Here is a 24,745-nt window from a genome sequence, read left to right as displayed (position 1 = left end):
GTTAAATCGACATTACGGCCTGAAAAAGGAAGAATAGCTCAGTGGTTGAGCATTCGACGGCAGATCTGAGGTCCTTGGTTCAAACCTGAGTTCCCCCTGTAACAGCACGGATCATTCCGTTTATTTTAGTTAAATCGACATTACGGCCTTGAACAAGGGGGAATAGCTCATTGGTAGAGCATTCGACTGCAGATCGAGAGGTCCTTGGTTCAAACCCGAGTTCCCCCTGTAACAGCACGGATCATTCCGTTATTTCAGTTAAATCGACATTACGGCCTTGAAAAAGGGAGAATAGCTCAGTGGTAGAGCATTCGACTGCAGATTGAGAGGTCCTTGGTTCAAACCCGAGTTCTTCCTGTAACAGCACGGATCATTGCCTTTTTTTAGTTAAATCAACATTACGGCCTTGAACTAGGGGGAATAGCTCAGTGGTAGAGCATTCGACTGCAGATCGAGAGGTCCTTGGTTCAAACCCGAGCTCCCGCTATAACAGCACGGATCATTCCGTTATTTCAGTTAAATCGACATTACGGCCTGAAAAAGGAAGAATAGCTCAGTGGTTGAGCATTCGACGGCAGATCTGAGGTCCTTGGTTCAAACCTGAGTTCCCCCTGTAACAGCACGGATCATTCCGTTTATTTTAGTTAAATCGACATTACGGCCTTGAACAAGGGGGAATAGCTCATTGGTAGAGCATTCGACTGCAGATCGAGAGGTCCTTGGTTCAAACCCGAGTTCCCCCTGTAACAGCACGGATCATTCCGTTTATTTTAGTTAAATCGACATTACAGGCTTGAACAAGGGGGAATAGGTCAGTGGTAGAGCATTCGACTGCTGATCGAGAGGTCCTTGGTTCAAACCCGAGTTCGCCCTGTAACAGCACGGATCATTCCGTTATTTTAGTTAAATCGACATTACGGCCTTGAAAAAGGGGGAATAGCTCAGTGGTAGAGCATTCGACTGCAGATCGAGAGGTCCTTGGTTCAAACCCGAGCTCCCGCTATAACAACACGGATCGTTCCGTCTATTTTAGTTAAATCGACATTAGGGCGAGGAAAAAAGGGGAATAGCTCAATGGTAAAGCATTCGACTGCAGATCGAGAGGTCCTTGGTTCAAACCCGAGTTCTCCCTGTAATAGTACGGATCATTTCGTTTATTTTCGTTAAGTCGACATTACGGTTATGAACAAAGGGGAATGGCTCAGTGGTAGAGCATTCGACTGCAGATCGAGAGGTCCTTGGTTTAAACCCGAGTTCCCCCTGTAACAGCACGGATCATTTCGTTTATTTTAGTTAAATCGACATTACGGTTATGAACAAGGGGGAATAGCTCAGCGGTAGAGCATTCGACTGTAGATCGAGAGGTCCTTGGTGCAAACCCTAGTTCCCCCTGTAACAGCACGGATCATTCCTTTTATTTTAGTTAAATCGACATTACGGCCTTGAACTAGGGGGAAGAGCTCAGTGGTAGAGCACTCGACTGCAGATCGAGAGGTCCTTGGTTCAAACCTGGTTTCCCTCTGTAACAGCACGGATCATTCCGTTATTTCAGTTAAATAGACATTACGGCCTTGAAAAAGGGAGAATAGCTCAGTGGTAGAGCATTCGACTGCAGATTGAGAGGTCCTTGGTTCAAACCCGAGTTCTCCCTGTAACAGCACGGATCATTGCCTTTATTTTAGTCAAATCAACATTACGGCCTTGAACTAGGGGGAATAGCTCAGTGGTAGAGCATTCGACTGCAGATCGAGAGGTCCTTGGTTCAAACCCGAGCTCCCGCTATAACAGCACGGATCGTTCCGTCTATTTTAGTTAAATCGACATTAGGGCGAGGAAAAAAGGGGAATGGCACAGTGGTAGAGCATTCGACTGCAGATCGAGAGATCCTTGGTTTAAACCCGAGTTCCCCCTGTAACAGCACGGATCATTTCGTTTATTTTAGTTTAATCGACATTACGGTTATGAACAAGGGGGAATAGCTCAGCGGTAGAGCATTCGACTGCAGCTCGAGAGGTCCTTGGTGCAAACCCGAGTTCCTCCTGTAACAGCACGGATCATTCCTTTTATTTTAGTTAAATCGACATTACGACCTTGAACTAGGGGGAATAGCTCAGTGGTTGAGCAATTGACTGCAGATCGAGAGGTCCTTGGTTCAAACCTGAGTTCCCCCTGTAACAGCACGGATCATTCCGTTTATTTTAGTTAAATCGACATTACAGGCTTGAACAAGGGGGAAGAGCTCAGTGGTAGAGCATTCGACTGCAGATCGAGAGGTCCTTGGTTCAAACCCGAGTTCGCCCTGTAACAGCACGGATCATACCGTTATTTTAGTTAAATCGACATTACGGCCTTGAAAAAGGGGGAATAGCTCAGTGGTAGAGCATTCGACTGCAGATCGAGAGGTCCTTGGTTCAAACCCGAGCTCCCGCTATAACAACACGGATCGTTCCGTCTATTTTAGTTAAATCGACATTAGGGCGAGGAAAAAAGGGGAATAGCTCAGTGGTAGAGCATTCGACTGCAGATCGAGAGGTCCTTGGTTTAAACCCGAGTTCCCCCTGTAACAGCACGGATCATTCCGTTATTTCAGTTAAATCGACATTACGGCCTTGAAAAAGGGGGAATAGCTCAGTGGTAGAGCATTCGACTGCAGATCGAGAGGTCCTTGGTTTAAACCCGAGTTCCCCCTGTAACAGCACGGATCATTCCGTTATTTCAGTTAAATCGACATTACGGCCTTGAAAAAGGGGGAATAGCTCAGTGGTTGAGCATTCGACTGCAGATCTGAGGTCCTTGGTTCAAACCTGAGTTCCCCCTGTAACAGCACGGATCATTCCGTTTATTTTAGTTAAATCGACATTACGGCCTTGAACAAGGGGGAATAGCTCATTGGTAGAGCATTCGACTGCAGATCGAGAGGTCCTTGGTTCAAACCCGAGTTCCCCCTGTAACAGCACGGATCATTCCGTTATTTCAGTTAAATCGACATTACGGCCTTGAAAAAGGGAGAATAGCTCAGTGGTAGAGCATTCGACTGCAGATTGAGAGGTCCTAGGTTCAAACCCGAGTTCCCCCTGTAACAGCACGGATCATTCCGTTATTTCAGTTAAATCGACATTACGGCCTTGAAAAAGGGGGAATAGCTCAGTGGTAGAGCATTCGACTGCAGATCGAGAGGTCCTTGGTTCAAACCCGAGTTCCCCCTGTAACAGCACGGATCATTCCGTTATTTCAGTTAAATCGACATTACGGCCTTGAAAAAGAGGGAATAGCTCAGTGGTTGAGCAATCGACTGCAGATCGAGAGGTCCTTGCTTCAAACCTGAGTTCCCCCTGTAACAGCACGGATCATTCCGTTTATTTTAGTTAAATCGACATTACAGGCTTGAACAAGGGGGAATAGCTCAGTGGTAGAGCATTCGACTGCAGATCGAGAGGTCCTTGGTTCAAACCCGAGTTCGCCCTGTAACAGCACGGATCATACCGTTATTTTAGTTAAATCGACATTACGGCCTTGAAAAAGGGGGAATAGCTCAGTGGTAGAGCATTCGACTGCAGATCGAGAGGTCCTTGGTTCAAACCCGAGCTCCCGCTATAACAACACGGATCGTTCCGTCTATTTTAGTTAAATCGACATTGGGGCGAAGAAAAAAGGGGAATAGCTCAATGGTAAAGCATTCGACTGCAGATCGAGAGGTCCTTGGTTCAAACCCGAGTTCTCCCTGTAATAGTACGGATTATTTCGTCTATTTTAGTTAAGTCGACATTACGGTTATGAACAAAGGGAATGGCTCAGTGGTAGAGCATTCGACTGCAGATCGAGAGGTCCTTGGTTTAAACCCGAGTTCCCCCTGTAACAGCACGGATCATTTCGTTTATTTTAGTTAAATCGACATTACGGTTATGAACAAGGGGGAATAGCTCAGCGGTAGAGCATTCGACTGCAGATCGAGAGGTCCTTGGTTCAAACCTGGTTTCCCCCTGTAACAGCACGGATCATTCCGTTTATTTTAGTTAAATCGACATTACGGCCTTGAACAAGGGGGAATAGCTCAGTGGTAGAGCATTCGACTGCAGATCGAGAGGTCCTTGGTTCAAACCCGAGTTCCCCCTGTAACAGCACGGATCATTCCGTTATTTCAGTTAAATCGACATTACGGCCTTGAAAAAGGGGGAATATCTCAGCGGTAGAGCATTCGACTGTAGATCGAGAGGTCCTTGGTGCAAACCCGAGTTCCCCCTGTAACAGCACGGATCATTCCTTTTATTTTAGTTAAATCGACATTACGGCCTTGAACTAGGGGGAAGAGCTCAGTGGTAGAGCATTCGACTGCAGATCGAGAGGTCCTTGGTTCAAACCTGGTTTCCCCCTGTAACAGCACGGATCATTCCGTTTATTTTAGTTAAATCGACATTACGGCCTTGAACAAGGGGGAATAGCTCAGTGGTAGAGCATTCGACTGCAGATCGAGAGGTCCTTGGTTCAAACCCGAGCTCCCGCTATAACAACACGGATCGTTCCGTCTATTTTAGTTAAATCGACATTGGGGCGAAGAAAAAAGGGGAATAGCTCAATGGTAAAGCATTCGACTGCAGATCGAGAGGTCCTTGGTTCAAACCCGAGTTCTCCCTGTAATAGTACGGATTATTTCGTCTATTTTAGTTAAGTCGACATTACGGTTATGAACAAAGGGGAATGGCTCAGTGGTAGAGCATTCGACTGCAGATCGAGAGGTCCTTGGTTTAAACCCGAGTTCCCCCTGTAACAGCACGGATCATTTCGTTTATTTTAGTTAAATCGACATTACGGTTATGAACAAGGGGGAATAGCTCAGCGGTAGAGCATTCGACTGCAGATCGAGAGGTCCTTGGTTCAAACCTGGTTTCCCCCTGTAACAGCACGGATCATTCCGTTTATTTTAGTTAAATCGACATTACGGCCTTGAACAAGGGGGAATAGCTCAGTGGTAGAGCATTCGACTGCAGATCGAGAGGTCCTTGGTTCAAACCCGAGTTCCCCCTGTAACAGCACGGATCATTCCGTTATTTCAGTTAAATCGACATTACGGCCTTGAAAAAGGGGGAATATCTCAGTGGTTGAGCATTCGACTGCAGATCTGAGGTCCTTGGTTCAAACCTGAGTTTCCCCTGTAACAGCACGGATCATTCCGTTTATTTTAGTTAAATCGACATTACGGCCTTGAACAAGGGGGAATAGCTCATTGGTAGAGCATTCGACTGCAGATCGAGAGGTCCTTGGTTCAAACCCGAGTTCCCCCTGTAACAGCACGGATCATTCCGTTATTTCAGTTAAATCGACATTACGGCCTTGAAAAAGGGGGGATAGCTCAGTGGTAGAGCATTCGACTGCAGATCGAGAGGTCCTTGGTTCAAACCCGAGCTCCCGCTATAACAACACGGATCGTTCCGTCTATTTTAGTTAAATCGACATTAGGGCGAGGAAAAAAGGGGAATAGCTCAATGGCAAAGCATTCGACTGCAGATCGAGAGGTCCTTGGTTCAAACCCGAGTTCTCCCTGTAATAGTACGGATCATTTCGTTTATTTTCGTTAAGTCGACATTACGGTTATGAACAAAGGGGAATGGCTCAGTGGTAGAGCATTCGACTGCAGATCGAGAGGTCCTTGGTTTAAACCCGAGTTCCCCCTGTAACAGCACGGATCATTTCGTTTATTTTAGTTAAATCGACATTACGGCCTTGAACTAGGGGGAAGAGCTCAGTGGTAGAGCATTCGACTGCAGATCGAGAGGTCCTTGGTTCAAACCTGGTTTCCCCCTGTAACAGCACGGATCATTCCGTTTATTTTAGTTAAATCGACATTACGGCCTTGAACAAGGGGGAATAGCTCAGTGGTAGAGCATTCGACTGCAGATCGAGAGGTCCTTGGTTCAAACCCGAGTTCCCCCTGTAACAGCACGGATCATTCCGTTATTTCAGTTAAATCGACATTACGGCCTTGAAAAAGGGGGAATAGCTCAGTGGTTGAGCATTCGACTGCAGATCTGATGTCCTTGGTTCAAACCTGAGTTCCCCCTGTAACAGCACGGATCATTCCGTTTATTTTAGTTAAATCGACATTACGGCCTTGAACAAGGGGGAATAGCTCATTGGTAGAGCATTCGACTGCAGATCGAGAGGTCCTTGGTTCAAACCCGAGTTCCCCCTGTAACAGCACGGATCATTCCGTTATTTCAGTTAAATCGACATTACGGCCTTGAAAAAGGGAGAATAGCTCAGTGGTAGAGCATTCGACTGCAGATTGAGAGGTCCTTGGTTCAAACCCGAGTTCTCCCTGTAACAGCACGGATCATTGCCTTTATTTTAGTTAAATCAACATTACGGCCTTGAACTAGGGGGAATAGCTCAGTGGTAGAGCATTCGACTGCAGATCGAGAGGTCCTTGGTTCAAACCCGAGCTCCCGCTATAACAGCACGGATCATTCCGTTTATTTTAGTTCAATCGACATTACGGTTATGAACAAAGGGGAATGGCTCAGTGGTAGAGCATTCGACTGCAGATCGAGAGGTCCTTGGTTCAAACCCGAGTTCCCCCTGTAACAGCACGGATCATTCCGTTATTTCAGTTAAATCGACATTACGGCCTTGAAAAAGGGGGAATAGCTCAGTGGTAGAGCATTCGACTGCAGATCGAGAGGTCCTTGGTTCAAACCCGAGTTCCCCGTGTAACAGCACGGATCATTCCGTTATTTCAGTTAAATCGACATTACGGCCTTGAAAAAGAGGGAATAGCTCAGTGGTTGAGCAATCGACTGCAGATCGAGAGGTCCTTGGTTCAAACCTGAGTTCCCTTTGTAACAGCACGGATCATTCCGTTTATTTTAGTTAAATCGACATTACAGGCTTGAACAAGGGGGAATAGCTCAGTGGTAGAGCATTCGACTGCAGATCGAGAGGTCCTTGGTTCAAACCCGAGTTCGCCCTGTAACAGCACGGATCATACCGTTATTTTAGTTAAATCGACATTACGGCCTTGAAAAAGGGGGAATAGCTCAAGGGTAAAGCATTCGACTGCAGATCGAGAGGTCCTTGGTTCAAACCCGAGCTCCCGCTATAACAACACGGATCGTTCCGTCTATTTTAGTTAAATCGACATTAGGGCGAGGAAAAAAGGGGAATAGCTCAATGGTAAAGCATTCGACTGCAGATCGAGAGGTCCTTGGTTCAAACCCGAGTTCTCCCTGTAATAGTACGGATTATTTCGTTTATTTTAGTTAAGTCGACATTACGGTTATGAACAAAGGGGAATGGCTCAGTGGTAGAGCATTCGACTGCAGATCGAGAGGTCCTTGGTTTAAACCCGAGTTCCCCCTGTAACAGCACGGATCATTTCGTTTATTTTAGTTAAATCGACATTACGGTTATGAACAAGGGGGAATAGCTCAGCGGTAGAGCATTCGACTGCAGATCGAGAGGTCCTTGGTTCAAACCTGGTTTCCCCCTGTAACAGCACGGATCATTCCGTTTATTTTAGTTAAATCGACATTACGGCCTTGAACAAGGGGGAATAGCTCAGTGGTAGAGCATTCGACTGCAGATCGAGAGGTCCTTGGTTCAAACCCGAGTTCCCCCTGTAACAGCACGGATCATTCCGTTATTTCAGTTAAATCGACATTACGGCCTTGAAAAAGGGGGAATAGCTCAGTGGTTGAGCATTCGACTGCAGATCTGAGGTCCTTGGTTCAAACCTGAGTTCCCCCTGTAACAGCACGGATCATTCCGTTTATTTTAGTTAAATCGACATTACGGCCTTGAACAAGGGGGAATAGCTCATTGGTAGAGCATTCGACTGCAGATCGAGAGGTCCTTGGTTCAAACCCGAGTTCCCCCTGTAACAGCACGGATCATTCCGTTATTTCAGTTAAATCGACATTACGGCCTTGAAAAAGGGGGAATAGCTCAGTGGTAGAGCATTCGACTGCAGATCGAGAGGTCCTTGGTTCAAACCCGAGCTCCCGCTATAACAACACGGATCGTTCCGTCTATTTTAGTTAAATCGACATTAGGGCGAGGAAAAAAGGGGAATAGCTCAATGGTAAAGCATTCGACTGCAGATCGAGAGGTCCTTGGTTCAAACCCGAGTTCTCCCTGTAATAGTACGGATCATTTCGTTTATTTTCGTTAAGTCGACATTACGGTTATGAACAAAGGGGAATGGCTCAGTGGTAGAGCATTCGACTGCAGATCGAGAGGTCCTTGGTTTAAACCCGAGTTCCCCCTGTAACAGCACGGATCATTTCGTTTATTTTAGTTAAATCGACATTACGGTTATGAACAAGGGGGAATAGCTCAGCGGTAGAGCATTCGACTGTAGATCGAGAGGTCCTTGGTGCAAACCCGAGTTCCCCCTGTAACAGCACGGATCATTCCTTTTATTTTAGTTAAATCGACATTACGGCCTTGAACTAGGGGGAAGAGCTCAGTGGTAGAGCATTCGACTGCAGATCGAGAGGTCCTTGGTTCAAACCTGGTTTCCCCCTGTAACAGCACGGATCATTCCGTTTATTTTAGTTAAATCGACATTACGGCCTTGAACAAGGGGGAATAGCTCAGTGGTAGAGCATTCGACTGCAGATCGAGAGGTCCTTGGTTCAAACCCGAGTTCCCCCTGTAACAGCACGGATCATTCCGTTATTTCAGTTAAATCGACATTACGGCCTTGAAAAAGGGGGAATAGCTCAGTGGTTGAGCATTCGACTGCAGATCTGAGGTCCTTGGTTCAAACCTGAGTTCCCCCTGTAACAGCACGGATCATTCCGTTTATTTTAGTTAAATCGACATTACGGCCTTTAACAAGGGGGAATAGCTCATTGGTAGAGCATTCGACTGCAGATCGAGAGGTCCTTGGTTCAAACCCGAGTTCCCCTTGTAACAGCACGGATCATTCCGTTATTTCAGTTAAATCGACATTACGGGCTTGAACAAGGGGGAATAGCTCAGTGGTAGAGCATTCGACTGCAGATCGAGAGGTCCTTGGTTGAAACCCGAGCTCCCGCTATAACAGCACGGATCATTCCGTTTATTTTAGTTCAATCGACATTACGGTTATGAACAAAGGGGAATGGCTCAGTGGTAGAGCATTCGACTGCAGATCGAGACGTCCTTGGTTTAAACCCGAGTTCCCCCTGTAACAGCACGGATCATTCCGTTATTTCAGGTAAATCGACATTACGGCCTTGAAAAAGGGGGAATAGCTCAGTGGTAGAGCATTCGACTGCAGATCGAGAGGTCCTTGGTTCAAACCCGAGTTCCCCCTGTAACAGCACGGATCATTCCGTTATTTCAGTTAAATCGACATTACGGCCTTGAAAAAGGGGGAATAGCTCAGTGGTAGAGCATTCGACTGCAGATCGAGAGGTCCTTGGTTCAAGACCGAGTTCCCCCTGTAACAGCACGGATCATTCCGTTATTTCAGTTAAATCGACATTACGGCCTTGAAAAAAGGGAATAGCTCAGTGGTTGAGCAATCGACTGCAGATCGAGAGGTCCTTGGTTCAAACCTGAGTTCCCCCTGTAACAGCACGGATCATTCCGTTTATTTTAGTTAAATCGACATTACAGGCTTGAACAAGGGGGAATAGCTCAGTGGTAGAGCATTCGACTGCAGATCGAGAGGTCCTTGGTTCAAACCCGAGTTCGCCCTGTAACAGCACGGATCATACCGTTATTTTAGTTAAATCGACATTACGGCCTTGAAAAAGGGGGAATAGCTCAAGGGTAGAGCATTCGACTGCAGATCGAGAGGTCCTTGGTTCAAACCCGAGCTCCCGCTATAACAACACGGATCGTTCCGTCTATTTTAGTTAAATCGACATTAGGGCGAGGAAAAAAGGGGAATAGCTCAATGGTAAAGCATTCGACTGCAGATCGAGAGGTCCTTGGTTCAAACCCGAGTTCTCCCTGTAATAGTACGGATTATTTCGTTTATTTTAGTTAAGTCGACATTACGGTTATGAACAAAGGGGAATGGCTCAGTGGTAGAGCATTCGACTGCAGATCGAGAGGTCCTTGGTTTAAACCCGAGTTCCCCCTGTAACAGCACGGATCATTTCGTTTATTTTAGTTAAATCGACATTACGGTTATGAACAAGGGGGAATAGCTCAGCGGTAGAGCATTCGACTGCAGATCGAGAGGTCCTTGGTTCAAACCTGGTTTCCCCCTGTAACAGCACGGATCATTCCGTTTATTTTAGTTAAATCGACATTACGGCCTTGAACAAGGGGGAATAGCTCAGTGGTAGAGCATTCGACTGCAGATCGAGAGGTCCTTGGTTCAAACCCGAGTTCCCCCTGTAACAGCACGGATCATTCCGTTATTTCAGTTAAATCGACATTACGGCCTTGAAAAAGGGGGAATAGCTCAGTGGTTGAGCATTCGACTGCAGATCTGAGGTCCTTGGTTCAAACCTGAGTTCCCCCTGTAACAGCACGGATCATTCCGTTTCTTTTAGTTAAATCGACATTACGGCCTTGAACAAGGGGGAATAGCTCATTGGTAGAGCATTCGACTGCAGATCGAGAGGTCCTTGGTTCAAACCCGAGTTCCCCCTGTAACAGCACGGATCATTCCGTTATTTCAGTTAAATCGACATTACGGCCTTGAAAAAGGGGGAATAGCTCAGTGGTAGAGCATTCGACTGCAGATCGAGAGGTCCTTGGTTCAAACCCGAGCTCCCGCTATAACAACACGGATCGTTCCGTCTATTTTAGTTAAATCGAAATTAGGGCGAGGAAAAAAGGGGAATAGCTCAATGGTAAAGCATTCGACTGCAGATCGAGAGGTCCTTGGTTCAAACCCGAGTTCTCCCTGTAATAGTACGGATCATTTCGTTTATTTTCGTTAAGTCGACATTACGGTTATGAACAAAGGGGAATGGCTCAGTGGTAGAGCATTCGACTGCAGATCGAGAGGTCCTTGGTTTAAACCCGAGTTCCCCCTGTAACAGCACGGATCATTTCGTTTATTTTAGTTAAATCGACATTACGGTTATGAACAAGGGGGAATAGCTCAGCGGTAGAGCATTCGACTGTAGATCGAGAGGTCCTTGGTGCAAACCCGAGTTCCCCCTGTAACAGCACGGATCATTCCTTTTATTTTAGTTAAATCGACATTACGGCCTTGAACTAGGGGGAAGAGCTCAGTGGTAGAGCATTCGACTGCAGATCGCGAGGTCCTTGGTTCAAACCTGGTTTCCCCCTGTAACAGCACGGATCATTCCTTTTATTTTAGTTAAATCGACATTACGGCCTTGAACTAGGGGGAAGAGCTCAGTGGTAGAGCATTCGACTGCAGATCGAGAGGTCCTTGGTTCAAACCTGGTTTCCCCCTGTAACAGCACGGATCATTCCGTTTATTTTAGTTAAATCGACATTACGGCCTTGAACAAGGGGGAATAGCTCAGTGGTAGAGCATTCGACTGCAGATCGAGAGGTCCTTGGTTCAAACCCGAGTTCCCCCTGTAACAGCACGGATCATTCCGTTATTTCAGTTAAATCGACATTACGGCCTGAAAAAGGAAGAATAGCTCAGTGGTTGAGCATTCGACGGCAGATCTGAGGTCCTTGGTTCAAACCTGAGTTCCCCCTGTAACAGCACGGATCATTCCGTTTATTTTAGTTAAATCGACATTACGGCCTTGAACAAGGGGGAATAGCTCATTGGTAGAGCATTCGACTGCAGATCGAGAGGTCCTTGGTTCAAACCCGAGTTCCCCCTGTAACAGCACGGATCATTCCGTTATTTCAGTTAAATCGACATTACGGCCTTGAAAAAGGGAGAATAGCTCAGTGGTAGAGCATTCGACTGCAGATTGAGAGGTCCTTGGTTCAAACCCGAGTTCTTTCTGTAACAGCACGGATCATTGCCTTTTTTTAGTTAAATCAACATTACGGCCTTGAACTAGGGGGAATAGCTCAGTGGTAGAGCATTCGACTGCAGATCGAGAGGTCCTTGGTTCAAACCCGAGCTCCCGCTATAACAGTACGGATCGTTCCGTCTATTTTAGTTAAATCGACATTAGGGCGAGGAAAAAGGGGGAATAGCTCAATGGTAAAGCATTCGACTGCAGATCGAGAGGTCCTTGGTTCAAACCCGAGTTCTCCCTGTAATAGTACGGATCATTTCGTTTATTTTAGTTAAGCCGACATTACGGTTATGAACAAAGGGGAATGGCTCAGTGGTAGAGCATTCGACTGCAGATCGAGAGATACTTGGTTTAAACCCGAGTTCCCCCTGTAACAGCACGGATCATTTCGTTTATTTTAGTTAAATCAACATTACGGTTATGAACAAGGGGGAATAGCTCAGCGGTAGAGCATTCGACTGCAGCTCGAGAGGTCCTTGGTGCAAACCCGAGTTCCTCCTGTAACAGCACGGATCATTCCTTTTATTTTAGTTAAATCGACATTACGACCTTGAACTAGGGGGAAGAGCTCAGTGGTAGAGCATTCGACTGCAGATCGAGAGGTCCTTGGTTCAAACCCGAGTTCCCCCTGTAACAGCACGGATCATTCCGTTATTTCAGTTAAATCGACATTACGGCCTTGAAAAAGGGGGAATAGCTCAGTGGTTGAGCAATCGACTGCAGATCGAGAGGTCCTTGGTTCAAACCTGAGTTCCCCCTGTAACAGCACGGACCATTCCGTTTATTTTAGTTAAATCGACATTACAGGCTTGAACAAGGGGGAATAGGTCAGTGGTAGAGCATTCGACTGCTGATCGAGAGGTCCTTGGTTCAAACCCGAGTTCGCCCTGTAACAGCACGGATCATTCCGTTATTTTAGTTAAATCGACATTACGGCCTTGAAAAAGGGGGAATAGCTCAGTGGTAGATCATTCGACTGCAGATCGAGAGGTCCTTGGTTCAAACCCGAGCTCCCGCTATAACAACACGGATCGTTCCGTCTATTTTAGTTAAATCGACATTAGGGCGAGGAAAAAAGGGGAATAGCTCAATGGTAAAGCATTCGACTGCAGATCGAGAGGTCCTTGGTTCAAACCCGAGTTCTCCCTGTAATAGTACGGATCATTTCGTTTATTTTCGTTAAGTCGACATTACGGTTATGAACAAAGGGGAATGGCTCAGTGGTAGAGCATTCGACTGCAGATCGAGAGGTCCTTGGTTTAAACCCGAGTTCCCCCTGTAACAGCACGGATCATTTCGTTTATTTTAGTTAAATCGACATTACGGTTATGAACAAGGGGGAATAGCTCAGCGGTAGAGCATTCGACTGTAGATCGAGAGGTCCTTGGTGCAAACCCGAGTTCCACCTGTAACAGCACGGATCATTCCTTTTATTTTAGTTAAATCGACATTACGGCCTTGAACTAGGGGGAAGAGCTCAGTGGTAGAGCACTCGACTGCAGATCGAGAGGTCCTTGGTTCAAACCTGGTTTCCCTCTGTAACAGCACGGATCATTCCGTTATTTCAGTTAAATAGACATTACGGCCTTGAAAAAGGGAGAATAGCTCAGTGGTAGAGCATTCGACTGCAGATTGAGAGGTCCTTGGTTCAAACCCGAGTTCTCCCTGTAACAGCACGGATCATTGCCTTTATTTTAGTTAAATCAACATTACGGCCTTGAACTAGGGGGAATAGCTCAGTGGTAGAGCATTCGACTGCAGATCGAGAGGTCCTTGGTTCAAACCCGAGCTCCCGCTATAACAGCACGGATCGTTCCGTCTATTTTAGTTAAATCGACATTAGGGCGAGGAAAAAAGGGGAATGGCACAGTGGTAGAGCATTCGACTGCAGATCGAGAGATCCTTGGTTTAAACCCGAGTTCCCCCTGTAACAGCACGGATCATTTCGTTTATTTTAGTTTAATCGACATTACGGTTATGAACAAGGGGGAATAGCTCAGCGGTAGAGCATTCGACTGCAGCTCGAGAGGTCCTTGGTGCAAACCCGAGTTCCTCCTGTAACAGCACGGATCATTCCTTTTATTTTAGTTAAATCGACATTACGACCTTGAACTAGGGGGAATAGCTCAGTGGTTGAGCAATTGACTGCAGATCGAGAGGTCCTTGGTTCAAACCTGAGTTCCCCCTGTAACAGCACGGATCATTCCGTTTATTTTAGTTAAATCGACATTACAGGCTTGAACAAGGGGGAAGAGCTCAGTGGTAGAGCATTCGACTGCAGATCGAGAGGTCCTTGGTTCAAACCCGAGTTCGCCCTGTAACAGCACGGATCATACCGTTATTTTAGTTAAATCGACATTACGGCCTTGAAAAAGGGGGAATAGCTCAGTGGTAGAGCATTCGACTGCAGATCGAGAGGTCCTTGGTTCAAACCCGAGCTCCCGCTATAACAACACGGATCGTTCCGTCTATTTTAGTTAAATCGACATTAGGGCGAGGAAAAAAGGGGAATAGCTCAGTGGTAGAGCATTCGACTGCAGATCGAGAGGTCCTTGGTTCAAACCCGAGTTCTCCCTGTAATAGTACGGATTATTTCGTTTATTTTAGTTAAGTCGACATTACGGTTATGAACAAGGGGGAATAGCTCAGCGGTAGAGCATTCGACTGCAGATCGAGAGGTTCTTGGTTCAAACCTGGTTTCCCCCTGTAACAGCACGGATCATTCCGTTTATTTTAGTTAAATCGACATTACGGCCTTGAACAAGGGGGAATAGCTCAGTGGTAGAGCATTCGACTGCAGATCGAGAGGTCCTTGGTTTAAACCCGAGTTCCCCCTGTAATAGCACGGATCATTCCGTTATTTCAGTTAAATCGACATTACGGCCTTGAAAAAGGGGGAATAGCTCAGTGGTAGAGCATTCGACTGCAGATCGAGAGGTCCTTGGTTTAAACCCGAGTTCCCCCTGTAACAGCACGGATCATTCCGTTATTTCAGTTAAATCGACATTACGGCCTTGAAAAAGGGGGAATAGCTCAGTGGTTGAGCATTCGACTGCAGATCTGAGGTCCTTGGTTCAAACCTGAGTTCCCCCTGTAACAGCACGGATCATTCCGTTTATTTTAGTTAAATCGACATTACGGCCTTGAACAAGGGGGAATAGCTCATTGGTAGAGCATTCGACTGCAGATCGAGAGGTCCTTGGTTCAAACCCGAGTTCCCCCTGTAACAGCACGGATCATTCCGTTATTTCAGTTAAATCGACATTACGGCCTTGAAAAAGGGAGAATAGCTCAGTGGTAGAGCATTCGACTGCAGATTGAGAGGTCCTAGGTTCAAACCCGAGTTCCCCCTGTAACAGCACGGATCATTCCGTTATTTCAGTTAAATCGACATTACGGCCTTGAAAAAGGGGGAATAGCTCAGTGGTAGAGCATTCGACTGCAGATCGAGAGGTCCTTGGTTCAAACCCGAGTTCCCCCTGTAACAGCACGGATCATTCCGTTATTTCAGTTAAATCGACATTACGGCCTTGAAAAAGAGGGAATAGCTCAGTGGTTGAGCAATCGACTGCAGATCGAGAGGTCCTTGCTTCAAACCTGAGTTCCCCCTGTAACAGCACGGATCATTCCGTTTATTTTAGTTAAATCGACATTACAGGCTTGAACAAGGAAGAATAGCTCAGTGGTAGAGCATTCGACTGCAGATCGAGAGGTCCTTGGTTCAAACCCGAGTTCGCCCTGTAACAGCACGGATCATACCGTTATTTTAGTTAAATCGACATTACGGCCTTGAAAAAGGGGGAATAGCTCAGTGGTAGAGCATTCGACTGCAGATCGAGAGGTCCTTGGTTCAAACCCGAGCTCCCGCTATAACAACACGGATCGTTCCGTCTATTTTAGTTAAATCGACATTGGGGCGAAGAAAAAAGGGGAATAGCTCAATGGTAAAGCATTCGACTGCAGATCGAGAGGTCCTTGGTTCAAACCCGAGTTCTCCCTGTAATAGTACGGATTATTTCGTCTATTTTAGTTAAGTCGACATTACGGTTATGAACAAAGGGGAATGGCTCAGTGGTAGAGCATTCGACTGCAGATCGAGAGGTCCTTGGTTTAAACCCGAGTTCCCCCTGTAACAGCACGGATCATTTCGTTTATTTTAGTTAAATCGACATTACGGTTATGAACAAGGGGGAATAGCTCAGCGGTAGAGCATTCGACTGCAGATCGAGAGGTCCTTGGTTCAAACCTGGTTTCCCCCTGTAACAGCACGGATCATTCCGTTTATTTTAGTTAAATCGACATTACGGCCTTGAACAAGGGGGAATAGCTCAGTGGTAGAGCATTCGACTGCAGATCGAGAGGTCCTTGGTTCAAACCCGAGTTCCCCCTGTAACAGCACGGATCATTCCGTTATTTCAGTTAAATCGACATTACGGCCTTGAAAAAGGGGGAATATCTCAGCGGTAGAGCATTCGACTGTAGATCGAGAGGTCCTTGGTGCAAACCCGAGTTCCCCCTGTAACAGCACGGATCATTCCTTTTATTTTAGTTAAATCGACATTACGGCCTTGAACTAGGGGGAAGAGCTCAGTGGTAGAGCATTCGACTGCAGATCGAGAGGTCCTTGGTTCAAACCTGGTTTCCCCCTGTAACAGCACGGATCATTCCGTTTATTTTAGTTAAATCGACATTACGGCCTTGAACAAGGGGGAATAGCTCAGTGGTAGAGCATTCGACTGCAGATCGAGAGGTCCTTGGTTCAAACCCGAGCTCCCGCTATAACAACACGGATCGTTCCGTCTATTTTAGTTAAATCGACATTGGGGCGAAGAAAAAAGGGGAATAGCTCAATGGTAAAGCATTCGACTGCAGATCGAGAGGTCCTTGGTTCAAACCCGAGTTCTCCCTGTAATAGTACGGATTATTTCGTCTATTTTAGTTAAGTCGACATTACGGTTATGAACAAAGGGGAATGGCTCAGTGGTAGAGCATTCGACTGCAGATCGAGAGGTCCTTGGTTTAAACCCGAGTTCCCCCTGTAACAGCACGGATCATTTCGTTTATTTTAGTTAAATCGACATTACGGTTATGAACAAGGGGGAATAGCTCAGCGGTAGAGCATTCGACTGCAGATCGAGAGGTCCTTGGTTCAAACCTGGTTTCCCCCTGTAACAGCACGGATCATTCCGTTTATTTTAGTTAAATCGACATTACGGCCTTGAACAAGGGGGAATAGCTCAGTGGTAGAGCATTCGACTGCAGATCGAGAGGTCCTTGGTTCAAACCCGAGTTCCCCCTGTAACAGCACGGATCATTCCGTTATTTCAGTTAAATCGACATTACGGCCTTGAAAAAGGGGGAATATCTCAGTGGTTGAGCATTCGACTGCAGATCTGAGGTCCTTGGTTCAAACCTGAGTTTCCCCTGTAACAGCACGGATCATTCCGTTTATTTTAGTTAAATCGACATTACGGCCTTGAACAAGGGGGAATAGCTCATTGGTAGAGCATTCGACTGCAGATCGAGAGGTCCTTGGTTCAAACCCGAGTTCCCCCTGTAACAGCACGGATCATTCCGTTATTTCAGTTAAATCGACATTACGGCCTTGAAAAAGGGGGGATAGCTCAGTGGTAGAGCATTCGACTGCAGATCGAGAGGTCCTTGGTTCAAACCCGAGCTCCCGCTATAACAACACGGATCGTTCCGTCTATTTTAGTTAAATCGACATTAGGGCGAGGAAAAAAGGGGAATAGCTCAATGGCAAAGCATTCGACTGCAGATCGAGAGGTCCTTGGTTCAAACCCGAGTTCTCCCTGTAATAGTACGGATCATTTCGTTTATTTTCGTTAAGTCGACATTACGGTTATGAACAAAGGGGAATGGCTCAGTGGTAGAGCATTCGACTGCAGATCGAGAGGTCCTTGGTTTAAACCCGAGTTCCCCCTGTAACAGCACGGATCATTTCGTTTATTTTAGTTAAATCGACATTACGGTTATGAACAAGGGGGAATAGCTCAGCGGTAGAGCATTCGACTGTAGATCGAGAGGTCCTTGGTGCAAACCCGAGTTCCCCCTGTAACAGCACGGATCATTCCTTTTATTTTAGTTAAATCGACATTACGGCCTTGAACTAGGGGGAAGAGCTCAGTGGTAGAGCATTCGACTGCAGATCGAGAGGTCCTTGGTTCAAACCTGGTTTCCCCCTGTAACAGCACGGATCATTCCGTTTATTTTAGTTAAATCGACATTACGGCCTTGAACAAGGGGGAATAGCTCAGTGGTAGAGCATTCGACTGCAGATCGAGAGGTCCTTGGTTCAAACCCGAGTTCCCCCTGTAACAGCACGGATCATTCCGTTATTTCAGTTAAATCGACATTACGGCCTTGAAAAAGGGGGAATAGCTCAGTGGTTGAGCATTCGACTGCAGATCTGATGTCCTTGGTTCAAACCTGAGTTCCCCCTGTAACAGCACGGATCATTCCGTTTATTTTAGTTAAATCGACATTACGGCCTTGAACAAGGGGGAATAGCTCATTGGTAGAGCATTCGACTGCAGATCGAGAGGTCCTTGGTTCAAACCCGAGTTCCCCCTGTAACAGCACGGATCATTCCGTTATTTCAGTTAAATCGACATTACGGCCTTGAAAAAGGGAGAATAGCTCAGTGGTAGAGCATTCGACTGCAGATTGAGAGGTCCTTGGTTCAAACCCGAGTTCTCCCTGTAACAGCACGGATCATTGCCTTTATTTTAGTTAAATCAACATTACGGCCTTGAACTAGGGGGAATAGCTCAGTGGTAGAGCATTCGACTGCAGATCGAGAGGTCCTTGGTTCAAACCCGAGCTCCCGCTATAACAGCACGGATCATTCCGTTTATTTTAGTTCAATCGACATTACGGTTATGAACAAAGGGGAATGGCTCAGTGGTAGAGCATTCGACTGCAGATCGAGAGGTCCTTGGTTCAAACCCGAGTTCCCCCTGTAACAGCACGGATCATTCCGTTATTTCAGTTAAATCGACATTACGGCCTTGAAAAAGGGGGAATAGCTCAGTGGTAGAGCATTCGACTGCAGATCGAGAGGTCCTTGGTTCAAACCCGAGTTCCCCCTGTAACAGCACGGATCATTCCGTTATTTCAGTTAAATCGACATTACGGCCTTGAAAAAGGGAGAATAGCTCAGTGGTAGAGCATTCGACTGCAGATTGAGAGGTCCTTGGTTCAAACCCGAGTTCTTTCTGTAACAGCACGGATCATTGCCTTTTTTTAGTTAAATCAACATTACGGCCTTGAACTAGGGGGAATAGCTCAGTGGTAGAGCATTCGACTGCAGATCGAGAGGTCCTTGGTTCAAACCCGAGCTCCCGCTATAACAGTACGGATCGTTCCGTCTATTTTAGTTAAATCGACATTAGGGCGAGGAAAAAGGGGGAATAGCTCAATGGTAAAGCATTCGACTGCAGATCGAGAGGTCCTTGGTTCAAACCCGAGTTCTCCCTGTAATAGTACGGATCATTTCGTTTATTTTAGTTAAGCCGACATTACGGTTATGAACAAAGGGGAATGGCTCAGTGGTAGAGCATTCGACTGCAGATCGAGAGATACTTGGTTTAAACCCGAGTTCCCCCTGTAACAGCACGGATCATTTCGTTTATTTTAGTTAAATCGACATTACGGTTATGAACAAGGGGGAATAGCTCAGCGGTAGAGCATTCGACTGCAGCTCGAGAGGTCCTTGGTGCAAACCCGAGTTCCTCCTGTAACAGCACGGATCATTCCTTTTATTTTAGTTAAATCGACATTACGACCTTGAACTAGGGGGAAGAGCTCAGTGGTAGAGCATTCGACTGCAGATCGAGAGGTCCTTGGTTCAAACCCGAGTTCCCCCTGTAACAGCACGGATCATTCCGTTATTTCAGTTAAATCGACATTACGGCCTTGAAAAAGGGGGAATAGCTCAGTGGTTGAGCAATCGACTGCAGATCGAGAGGTCCTTGGTTCAAACCTGAGTTCCCCCTGTAACAGCACGGACCATTCCGTTTATTTTAGTTAAATCGACATTACAGGCTTGAACAAGGGGGAATAGGTCAGTGGTAGAGCATTCGACTGCTGATCGAGAGGTCCTTGGTTCAAACCCGAGTTCGCCCTGTAACAGCACGGATCATTCCGTTATTTTAGTTAAATCGACATTACGGCCTTGAAAAAGGGGGAATAGCTCAGTGGTAGAGCATTCGACTGCAGATCGAGAGGTCCTTGGTTCAAACCCGAGCTCCCGCTATAACAACACGGATCGTTCCGTCTATTTTAGTTAAATCGACATTAGGGCGAGGAAAAAAGGGGAATAGCTCAATGGTAAAGCATTCGACTGCAGATCGAGAGGTCCTTGGTTCAAACCCGAGTTCTCCCTGTAATAGTACGGATCATTTCGTTTATTTTCGTTAAGTCGACATTACGGTTATGAACAAAGGGGAATGGCTCAGTGGTAGAGCATTCGACTGCAGATCGAGAGGTCCTTGGTTTAAACCCGAGTTCCCCCTGTAACAGCACGGATCATTTCGTTTATTTTAGTTAAATCGACATTACGGTTATGAACAAGGGGGAATAGCTCAGCGGTAGAGCATTCGACTGTAGATCGAGAGGTCCTTGGTGCAAACCCGAGTTCCACCTGTAACAGCACGGATCATTCCTTTTATTTTAGTTAAATCGACATTACGGCCTTGAACTAGGGGGAAGAGCTCAGTGGTAGAGCACTCGACTGCAGATCGAGAGGTCCTTGGTTCAAACCTGGTTTCCCTCTGTAACAGCACGGATCATTCCGTTATTTCAGTTAAATAGACATTACGGCCTTGAAAAAGGGAGAATAGCTCAGTGGTAGAGCATTCGACTGCAGATTGAGAGGTCCTTGGTTCAAACCCGAGTTCTCCCTGTAACAGCACGGATCATTGCCTTTATTTTAGTTAAATCAACATTACGGCCTTGAACTAGGGGGAATAGCTCAGTGGTAGAGCATTCGACTGCAGATCGAGAGGTCCTTGGTTCAAACCCGAGCTCCCGCTATAACAGCACGGATCGTTCCGTCTATTTTAGTTAAATCGACATTAGGGCGAGGAAAAAAGGGGAATGGCACAGTGGTAGAGCATTCGACTGCAGATCGAGAGATCCTTGGTTTAAACCCGAGTTCCCCCTGTAACAGCACGGATCATTTCGTTTATTTTAGTTTAATCGACATTACGGTTATGAACAAGGGGGAATAGCTCAGCGGTAGAGCATTCGACTGCAGCTCGAGAGGTCCTTGGTGCAAACCCGAGTTCCTCCTGTAACAGCACGGATCATTCCTTTTATTTTAGTTAAATCGACATTACGACCTTGAACTAGGGGGAATAGCTCAGTGGTTGAGCAATTGACTGCAGATCGAGAGGTCCTTGGTTCAAACCTGAGTTCCCCCTGTAACAGCACGGATCATTCCGTTTATTTTAGTTAAATCGACATTACAGGCTTGAACAAGGGGGAAGAGCTCAGTGGTAGAGCATTCGACTGCAGATCGAGAGGTCCTTGGTTCAAACCCGAGTTCGCCCTGTAACAGCACGGATCATACCGTTATTTTAGTTAAATCGACATTACGGCCTTGAAAAAGGGGGAATAGCTCAGTGGTAGAGCATTCGACTGCAGATCGAGAGGTCCTTGGTTCAAACCCGAGCTCCCGCTATAACAACACGGATCGTTCCGTCTATTTTAGTTAAATCGACATTAGGGCGAGGAAAAAAGGGGAATAGCTCAGTGGTAGAGCATTCGACTGCAGATCGAGAGGTCCTTGGTTCAAACCCGAGTTCTCCCTGTAATAGTACGGATTATTTCGTTTATTTTAGTTAAGTCGACATTACGGTTATGAACAAGGGGGAATAGCTCAGCGGTAGAGCATTCGACTGCAGATCGAGAGGTTCTTGGTTCAAACCTGGTTTCCCCCTGTAACAGCACGGATCATTCCGTTTATTTTAGTTAAATCGACATTACGGCCTTGAACAAGGGGGAATAGCTCAGTGGTAGAGCATTCGACTGCAGATCGAGAGGTCCTTGGTTTAAACCCGAGTTCCCCCTGTAACAGCACGGATCATTCCGTTATTTCAGTTAAATCGACATTACGGCCTTGAAAAAGGGGGAATAGCTCAGTGGTAGAGCATTCGACTGCAGATCGAGAGGTCCTTGGTTTAAACCCGAGTTCCCCCTGTAACAGCACGGATCATTCCGTTATTTCAGTTAAATCGACATTACGGCCTTGAAAAAGGGGGAATAGCTCAGTGGTTGAGCATTCGACTGCAGATCTGAGGTCCTTGGTTCAAACCTGAGTTCCCCCTGTAACAGCACGGATCATTCCGTTTATTTTAGTTAAATCGACATTACGGCCTTGAACAAGGGGGAATAGCTCATTGGTAGAGCATTCGACTGCAGATCGAGAGGTCCTTGGTTCAAACCCGAGTTCCCCCTGTAACAGCACGGATCATTCCGTTATTTCAGTTAAATCGACATTACGGCCTTGAAAAAGGGAGAATAGCTCAGTGGTAGAGCATTCGACTGCAGATTGAGAGGTCCTAGGTTCAAACCCGAGTTCCCCCTGTAACAGCACGGATCATTCCGTTATTTCAGTTAAATCGACATTACGGCCATGAAAAAGGGGGAATAGCTCAGTGGTAGAGCATTCGACTGCAGATCGAGAGGTCCTTGGTTCAAACCCGAGTTCCCCCTGTAACAGCACGGATCATTCCGTTATTTCAGTTAAATCGACATTACGGCCTTGAAAAAGAGGGAATAGCTCAGTGGTTGAGCAATCGACTGCAGATCGAGAGGTCCTTGCTTCAAACCTGAGTTCCCCCTGTAACAGCACGGATCATTCCGTTTATTTTAGTTAAATCGACATTACAGGCTTGAACAAGGGGGAATAGCTCAGTGGTAGAGCATTCGACTGCAGATCGAGAGGTCCTAGGTTCAAACCCGAGTTCGCCCTGTAACAGCACGGATCATACCGTTATTTTAGTTAAATCGACATTACGGCCTTGAAAAAGGGGGAATAGCTCAGTGGTAGAGCATTCGACTGCAGATCGAGAGGTCCTTGGTTCAAACCCGAGCTCCCGCTATAACAACACGGATCGTTCCGTCTATTTTAGTTAAATCGACATTGGGGCGAAGAAAAAAGGGGAATAGCTCAATGGTAAAGCATTCGACTGCAGATCGAGAGGTCCTTGGTTCAAACCCGAGTTCTCCCTGTAATAGTACGGATTATTTCGTCTATTTTAGTTAAGTCGACATTACGGTTATGAACAAAGGGGAATGGCTCAGTGGTAGAGCATTCGACTGCAGATCGAGAGGTCCTTGGTTTAAACCCGAGTTCCCCCTGTAACAGCACGGATCATTTCGTTTATTTTAGTTAAATCGACATTACGGTTATGAACAAGGGGGAATAGCTCAGCGGTAGAGCATTCGACTGCAGATCGAGAGGTCCTTGGTTCAAACCTGGTTTCCCCCTGTAACAGCACGGATCATTCCGTTTATTTTAGTTAAATCGACATTACGGCCTTGAACAAGGGGGAATAGCTCAGTGGTAGAGCATTCGACTGCAGATCGAGAGGTCCTTGGTTCAAACCCGAGTTCCCCCTGTAACAGCACGGATCATTCCGTTATTTCAGTTAAATCGACATTACGGCCTTGAAAAAGGGGGAATATCTCAGCGGTAGAGCATTCGACTGTAGATCGAGAGGTCCTTGGTGCAAACCCGAGTTCCCCCTGTAACAGCACGGATCATTCCTTTTATTTTAGTTAAATCGACATTACGGCCTTGAACTAGGGGGAAGAGCTCAGTGGTAGAGCATTCGACTGCAGATCGAGAGGTCCTTGGTTCAAACCTGGTTTCCCCCTGTAACAGCACGGATCATTCCGTTTATTTTAGTTAAATCGACATTACGGCCTTGAACAAGGGGGAATAGCTCAGTGGTAGAGCATTCGACTGCAGATCGAGAGGTCCTTGGTTCAAACCCGAGCTCCCGCTATAACAACACGGATCGTTCCGTCTATTTTAGTTAAATCGACATTGGGGCGAAGAAAAAAGGGGAATAGCTCAATGGTAAAGCATTCGACTGCAGATCGAGAGGTCCTTGGTTCAAACCCGAGTTCTCCCTGTAATAGTACGGATTATTTCGTCTATTTTAGTTAAGTCGACATTACGGTTATGAACAAAGGGGAATGGCTCAGTGGTAGAGCATTCGACTGCAGATCGAGAGGTCCTTGGTTTAAACCCGAGTTCCCCCTGTAACAGCACGGATCATTTCGTTTATTTTAGTTAAATCGACATTACGGTTATGAACAAGGGGGAATAGCTCAGCGGTAGAGCATTCGACTGCAGATCGAGAGGTCCTTGGTTCAAACCTGGTTTCCCCCTGTAACAGCACGGATCATTCCGTTTATTTTAGTTAAATCGACATTACGGCCTTGAACAAGGGGGAATAGCTCAGTGGTAGAGCATTCGACTGCAGATCGAGAGGTCCTTGGTTCAAACCCGAGTTCCCCCTGTAACAGCACGGATCATTCCGTTATTTCAGTTAAATCGACATTACGGCCTTGAAAAAGGGGGAATATCTCAGTGGTTGAGCATTCGACTGCAGATCTGAGGTCCTTGGTTCAAACCTGAGTTTCCCCTGTAACAGCACGGATCATTCCGTTTATTTTAGTTAAATCGACATTACGGCCTTGAACAAGGGGGAATAGCTCATTGGTAGAGCATTCGACTGCAGATCGAGAGGTCCTTGGTTCAAACCCGAGTTCCCCCTGTAACAGCACGGATCATTCCGTTATTT

General features: G+C 46.4%; 42 non-coding genes across 42 annotated transcripts; all 42 read left to right on the top strand.

The window, feature by feature from the left end:
- Window positions 1-801: 801 nt before the first annotated feature.
- On the top strand, window positions 802-873 carry TRNAS-GCU (transfer RNA serine (anticodon GCU)). Its single transcript has one exon. It is a non-coding gene; the product is annotated as a tRNA-Ser (tRNA).
- A 447-nt stretch (window positions 874-1,320) lies between these two features.
- On the top strand, window positions 1,321-1,392 carry TRNAY-GUA (transfer RNA tyrosine (anticodon GUA)). Its single transcript has one exon. It is a non-coding gene; the product is annotated as a tRNA-Tyr (tRNA).
- Window positions 1,393-1,579: 187 nt separating this feature from the next.
- TRNAC-GCA (transfer RNA cysteine (anticodon GCA)) lies at window positions 1,580-1,651 on the top strand. The gene has a single exon. It is a non-coding gene; the product is annotated as a tRNA-Cys (tRNA).
- A 966-nt stretch (window positions 1,652-2,617) lies between these two features.
- On the top strand, window positions 2,618-2,689 carry TRNAC-GCA (transfer RNA cysteine (anticodon GCA)). The gene has a single exon. It is a non-coding gene; the product is annotated as a tRNA-Cys (tRNA).
- A 444-nt stretch (window positions 2,690-3,133) lies between these two features.
- On the top strand, window positions 3,134-3,205 carry TRNAC-GCA (transfer RNA cysteine (anticodon GCA)). The gene has a single exon. It is a non-coding gene; the product is annotated as a tRNA-Cys (tRNA).
- Window positions 3,206-4,040: 835 nt separating this feature from the next.
- TRNAC-GCA (transfer RNA cysteine (anticodon GCA)) lies at window positions 4,041-4,112 on the top strand. The gene has a single exon. It is a non-coding gene; the product is annotated as a tRNA-Cys (tRNA).
- A 57-nt stretch (window positions 4,113-4,169) lies between these two features.
- On the top strand, window positions 4,170-4,241 carry TRNAY-GUA (transfer RNA tyrosine (anticodon GUA)). Its single transcript has one exon. It is a non-coding gene; the product is annotated as a tRNA-Tyr (tRNA).
- A 708-nt stretch (window positions 4,242-4,949) lies between these two features.
- On the top strand, window positions 4,950-5,021 carry TRNAC-GCA (transfer RNA cysteine (anticodon GCA)). Its single transcript has one exon. It is a non-coding gene; the product is annotated as a tRNA-Cys (tRNA).
- Window positions 5,022-5,856: 835 nt separating this feature from the next.
- On the top strand, window positions 5,857-5,928 carry TRNAC-GCA (transfer RNA cysteine (anticodon GCA)). The gene has a single exon. It is a non-coding gene; the product is annotated as a tRNA-Cys (tRNA).
- A 315-nt stretch (window positions 5,929-6,243) lies between these two features.
- TRNAC-GCA (transfer RNA cysteine (anticodon GCA)) lies at window positions 6,244-6,315 on the top strand. The gene has a single exon. It is a non-coding gene; the product is annotated as a tRNA-Cys (tRNA).
- Window positions 6,316-6,503: 188 nt separating this feature from the next.
- Window positions 6,504-6,575, top strand: TRNAC-GCA (transfer RNA cysteine (anticodon GCA)). Its single transcript has one exon. It is a non-coding gene; the product is annotated as a tRNA-Cys (tRNA).
- Window positions 6,576-7,540: 965 nt separating this feature from the next.
- TRNAC-GCA (transfer RNA cysteine (anticodon GCA)) lies at window positions 7,541-7,612 on the top strand. The gene has a single exon. It is a non-coding gene; the product is annotated as a tRNA-Cys (tRNA).
- Window positions 7,613-8,317: 705 nt separating this feature from the next.
- TRNAY-GUA (transfer RNA tyrosine (anticodon GUA)) lies at window positions 8,318-8,389 on the top strand. The gene has a single exon. It is a non-coding gene; the product is annotated as a tRNA-Tyr (tRNA).
- Window positions 8,390-8,577: 188 nt separating this feature from the next.
- TRNAC-GCA (transfer RNA cysteine (anticodon GCA)) lies at window positions 8,578-8,649 on the top strand. Its single transcript has one exon. It is a non-coding gene; the product is annotated as a tRNA-Cys (tRNA).
- Window positions 8,650-9,223: 574 nt separating this feature from the next.
- On the top strand, window positions 9,224-9,295 carry TRNAC-GCA (transfer RNA cysteine (anticodon GCA)). The gene has a single exon. It is a non-coding gene; the product is annotated as a tRNA-Cys (tRNA).
- A 57-nt stretch (window positions 9,296-9,352) lies between these two features.
- Window positions 9,353-9,424, top strand: TRNAC-GCA (transfer RNA cysteine (anticodon GCA)). The gene has a single exon. It is a non-coding gene; the product is annotated as a tRNA-Cys (tRNA).
- Window positions 9,425-10,259: 835 nt separating this feature from the next.
- Window positions 10,260-10,331, top strand: TRNAC-GCA (transfer RNA cysteine (anticodon GCA)). Its single transcript has one exon. It is a non-coding gene; the product is annotated as a tRNA-Cys (tRNA).
- A 705-nt stretch (window positions 10,332-11,036) lies between these two features.
- On the top strand, window positions 11,037-11,108 carry TRNAY-GUA (transfer RNA tyrosine (anticodon GUA)). Its single transcript has one exon. It is a non-coding gene; the product is annotated as a tRNA-Tyr (tRNA).
- A 318-nt stretch (window positions 11,109-11,426) lies between these two features.
- On the top strand, window positions 11,427-11,498 carry TRNAC-GCA (transfer RNA cysteine (anticodon GCA)). The gene has a single exon. It is a non-coding gene; the product is annotated as a tRNA-Cys (tRNA).
- Window positions 11,499-12,720: 1,222 nt separating this feature from the next.
- TRNAS-GCU (transfer RNA serine (anticodon GCU)) lies at window positions 12,721-12,792 on the top strand. The gene has a single exon. It is a non-coding gene; the product is annotated as a tRNA-Ser (tRNA).
- Window positions 12,793-13,239: 447 nt separating this feature from the next.
- TRNAY-GUA (transfer RNA tyrosine (anticodon GUA)) lies at window positions 13,240-13,311 on the top strand. The gene has a single exon. It is a non-coding gene; the product is annotated as a tRNA-Tyr (tRNA).
- A 187-nt stretch (window positions 13,312-13,498) lies between these two features.
- Window positions 13,499-13,570, top strand: TRNAC-GCA (transfer RNA cysteine (anticodon GCA)). Its single transcript has one exon. It is a non-coding gene; the product is annotated as a tRNA-Cys (tRNA).
- Window positions 13,571-14,667: 1,097 nt separating this feature from the next.
- On the top strand, window positions 14,668-14,739 carry TRNAC-GCA (transfer RNA cysteine (anticodon GCA)). The gene has a single exon. It is a non-coding gene; the product is annotated as a tRNA-Cys (tRNA).
- Window positions 14,740-14,796: 57 nt separating this feature from the next.
- TRNAC-GCA (transfer RNA cysteine (anticodon GCA)) lies at window positions 14,797-14,868 on the top strand. Its single transcript has one exon. It is a non-coding gene; the product is annotated as a tRNA-Cys (tRNA).
- Window positions 14,869-15,312: 444 nt separating this feature from the next.
- Window positions 15,313-15,384, top strand: TRNAC-GCA (transfer RNA cysteine (anticodon GCA)). The gene has a single exon. It is a non-coding gene; the product is annotated as a tRNA-Cys (tRNA).
- Window positions 15,385-16,220: 836 nt separating this feature from the next.
- TRNAC-GCA (transfer RNA cysteine (anticodon GCA)) lies at window positions 16,221-16,292 on the top strand. The gene has a single exon. It is a non-coding gene; the product is annotated as a tRNA-Cys (tRNA).
- A 57-nt stretch (window positions 16,293-16,349) lies between these two features.
- Window positions 16,350-16,421, top strand: TRNAY-GUA (transfer RNA tyrosine (anticodon GUA)). The gene has a single exon. It is a non-coding gene; the product is annotated as a tRNA-Tyr (tRNA).
- Window positions 16,422-17,129: 708 nt separating this feature from the next.
- TRNAC-GCA (transfer RNA cysteine (anticodon GCA)) lies at window positions 17,130-17,201 on the top strand. Its single transcript has one exon. It is a non-coding gene; the product is annotated as a tRNA-Cys (tRNA).
- Window positions 17,202-17,906: 705 nt separating this feature from the next.
- On the top strand, window positions 17,907-17,978 carry TRNAY-GUA (transfer RNA tyrosine (anticodon GUA)). The gene has a single exon. It is a non-coding gene; the product is annotated as a tRNA-Tyr (tRNA).
- Window positions 17,979-18,166: 188 nt separating this feature from the next.
- TRNAC-GCA (transfer RNA cysteine (anticodon GCA)) lies at window positions 18,167-18,238 on the top strand. The gene has a single exon. It is a non-coding gene; the product is annotated as a tRNA-Cys (tRNA).
- A 315-nt stretch (window positions 18,239-18,553) lies between these two features.
- Window positions 18,554-18,625, top strand: TRNAC-GCA (transfer RNA cysteine (anticodon GCA)). Its single transcript has one exon. It is a non-coding gene; the product is annotated as a tRNA-Cys (tRNA).
- A 188-nt stretch (window positions 18,626-18,813) lies between these two features.
- TRNAC-GCA (transfer RNA cysteine (anticodon GCA)) lies at window positions 18,814-18,885 on the top strand. The gene has a single exon. It is a non-coding gene; the product is annotated as a tRNA-Cys (tRNA).
- Window positions 18,886-18,942: 57 nt separating this feature from the next.
- TRNAC-GCA (transfer RNA cysteine (anticodon GCA)) lies at window positions 18,943-19,014 on the top strand. The gene has a single exon. It is a non-coding gene; the product is annotated as a tRNA-Cys (tRNA).
- Window positions 19,015-19,979: 965 nt separating this feature from the next.
- On the top strand, window positions 19,980-20,051 carry TRNAS-GCU (transfer RNA serine (anticodon GCU)). Its single transcript has one exon. It is a non-coding gene; the product is annotated as a tRNA-Ser (tRNA).
- A 447-nt stretch (window positions 20,052-20,498) lies between these two features.
- On the top strand, window positions 20,499-20,570 carry TRNAY-GUA (transfer RNA tyrosine (anticodon GUA)). Its single transcript has one exon. It is a non-coding gene; the product is annotated as a tRNA-Tyr (tRNA).
- A 187-nt stretch (window positions 20,571-20,757) lies between these two features.
- TRNAC-GCA (transfer RNA cysteine (anticodon GCA)) lies at window positions 20,758-20,829 on the top strand. Its single transcript has one exon. It is a non-coding gene; the product is annotated as a tRNA-Cys (tRNA).
- A 1,097-nt stretch (window positions 20,830-21,926) lies between these two features.
- On the top strand, window positions 21,927-21,998 carry TRNAC-GCA (transfer RNA cysteine (anticodon GCA)). Its single transcript has one exon. It is a non-coding gene; the product is annotated as a tRNA-Cys (tRNA).
- Window positions 21,999-22,055: 57 nt separating this feature from the next.
- Window positions 22,056-22,127, top strand: TRNAC-GCA (transfer RNA cysteine (anticodon GCA)). Its single transcript has one exon. It is a non-coding gene; the product is annotated as a tRNA-Cys (tRNA).
- Window positions 22,128-22,571: 444 nt separating this feature from the next.
- TRNAC-GCA (transfer RNA cysteine (anticodon GCA)) lies at window positions 22,572-22,643 on the top strand. The gene has a single exon. It is a non-coding gene; the product is annotated as a tRNA-Cys (tRNA).
- Window positions 22,644-23,479: 836 nt separating this feature from the next.
- TRNAC-GCA (transfer RNA cysteine (anticodon GCA)) lies at window positions 23,480-23,551 on the top strand. Its single transcript has one exon. It is a non-coding gene; the product is annotated as a tRNA-Cys (tRNA).
- A 57-nt stretch (window positions 23,552-23,608) lies between these two features.
- On the top strand, window positions 23,609-23,680 carry TRNAY-GUA (transfer RNA tyrosine (anticodon GUA)). The gene has a single exon. It is a non-coding gene; the product is annotated as a tRNA-Tyr (tRNA).
- A 708-nt stretch (window positions 23,681-24,388) lies between these two features.
- TRNAC-GCA (transfer RNA cysteine (anticodon GCA)) lies at window positions 24,389-24,460 on the top strand. The gene has a single exon. It is a non-coding gene; the product is annotated as a tRNA-Cys (tRNA).
- Window positions 24,461-24,745: the final 285 nt, after the last annotated feature.

The sequence above is a fragment of the Phalangium opilio genome, unplaced genomic scaffold (assembly GCF_054372755.1).
Source record: "Phalangium opilio isolate 3A_F unplaced genomic scaffold, DU_Popi_V2 ptg000053l_1, whole genome shotgun sequence".
In the NCBI taxonomy this organism is placed as follows: Eukaryota; Metazoa; Arthropoda; class Arachnida; order Opiliones; family Phalangiidae; genus Phalangium; species Phalangium opilio.
Note: the sequence above shows the minus strand (reverse complement) of the source record. Positions and strands in the feature narration are given on the sequence as shown.